This window comes from Castor canadensis, chromosome 6, assembly GCF_047511655.1.
Source record: "Castor canadensis chromosome 6, mCasCan1.hap1v2, whole genome shotgun sequence".
Lineage (NCBI taxonomy): Eukaryota > Metazoa > Chordata > Mammalia > Rodentia > Castoridae > Castor > Castor canadensis.
The window spans coordinates 175,614,937-175,616,566 of NC_133391.1; the positions used below are offsets into that span (position 1 = coordinate 175,614,937).

A 1,630-nucleotide genomic window follows, 5' to 3' on the forward strand; every position below is an offset into this window, starting at 1 on the left:
CTGCCGGTAAAACCCTAGGGCGGGCTCGGCCAGCGCGGAGGTGCGCTCTGGTGTCTGAAAGGAGGAATGCTAAGCGAGGGAGTCCCAGCTGGAGAGCCGGGGGCGGGGATAAGTGCTTTCAAAGACTGTCTTTCAGAAACGCAAAAGAAGAGAAAAAGAGGAGCGGAGGGGGAGGGGAGGAGAGGAGGGAGGGGAGGGGATAGAAGACATAGAAAAGGGGAGATGCTGATCTCTCCACTTGCCCAGGGAGGCCTCAGGGAGAGGCGCCCGCACTAGGAGCGGCCTGTGCGCGCGCTGGGCCTGCGTCTCCCGGTGCCGAACCCGGGCCTGCATGTGTGCGGTGGAAAATCAGGCTGAGAAGTGTCACCCATCGCGTCTTCAAACAATGCCGGATGACGAACTAAGGTGGTCCAGTGTTCATTGCTCCTTAAACTCCATCCCTTCACGAACCTCAGGAGTGCCCTTTTCCTAGGAATGTCACCATTCCAGTCTTGCTCTGCGCTTCCGGCTGCCAGCGCGCCGCACGCTCCCATGGAGTCTGGGCGGGGCGGAGGACCCCGGCAGCAGCGGGTCGGCGGTCATGCGGACGGGTTCACAGGGCCAGCGTTGGCAACACCAGGCGTCCAGGACCGTGAGCTGCGGGACGAGGTGGGGGAAACCTCACCCCCAGCCTCGTGGACGCCTTGGCAAGAAGGGCTGCCTGCGGGGTCATAAGATGCGTGAGCTGGAGGCGGAGAGGATCTCAGAGCTGAGGGAGGAGAGGAAGAGCAGGCGCCAAGGACGTGGACACAGACCTGCGCCGAGTGGTCTAGAGCTGAGCAAAGGAAAAGTAAGGAATCTGCCGGCCAGAGCCAGAGAGAAACTTTAAGAGGCGGGGCCTCTGCCAGGGATGGGGACTTTTACTGCCCACTAAAGGAAACCCGGAGGGACGAATCACCAAAGAGGACTTGCAGCAATCTGGAGCTTAAGATGACATTTAAACAAGGAATTGCTGGTTGCCAGCATTCGCGGTTGTTAGACTAAAAGCTTTTGCGTTCAGCCCTGGAATCCCGGCGTCACAGCATTGAGTGTGGGGGGTGGGAACCCCCTCCCAGCCGCTGGGTCGCTCTGGGTCCCCTTGGATTGCGCCCGCGCCACCGCCCAAGGACGATCCAGGCCTCCCAGGCCCAACTGCAAACCTCGGGCTGGGTCCCAGGTGGCTGTTCTAGGACGGGAGCGGCAGGGACCCCACATCTTCCAAGGCTTCTCCGGAGTGCGCGCTTCCCAGGGAAGGTGTCAGCTTTGGGAGCGCATTTGAGAACCTAGAAATACCGATGCGTCGGAAATCCAGTGGAATGTCCTCGTAGGAGGCTGAAGGCTGTAAACGAGGCTTGGAAGAGAGTTACTTTGCATCTGGACTTAAAATTGTGCAATTTTAAAAGGCGAATTTCAGTTTAAAAAAAAAGAAAAGGAAAGAGAAATTGCAGAGTCAACGTTGTCCCTGACCTGCCTTTCTTGCCTCTCTTTCCAGTATGTGCCAGAAGTCCTGAAACCAGGAGATCATAGGTGATGAAGACCATGGGAAAATGATCCGATATACTGAAACCACTTACATTTTAAATATTCCGTAAATAAAGTAAGCCCGTGTAAA

At 56.9% G+C, this 1,630-nt stretch overlaps 1 long non-coding RNA gene across 1 annotated transcript; it reads left to right on the forward strand.

Moving 5' to 3' along the window:
• Positions 1–647: 647 nt before the first annotated feature.
• Positions 648–1,630, forward strand: LOC141424240 (uncharacterized). Its single transcript, XR_012449255.1, has 2 exons — positions 648–829; positions 1,511–1,630. It is a non-coding gene; the product is annotated as an uncharacterized lncRNA (long non-coding RNA).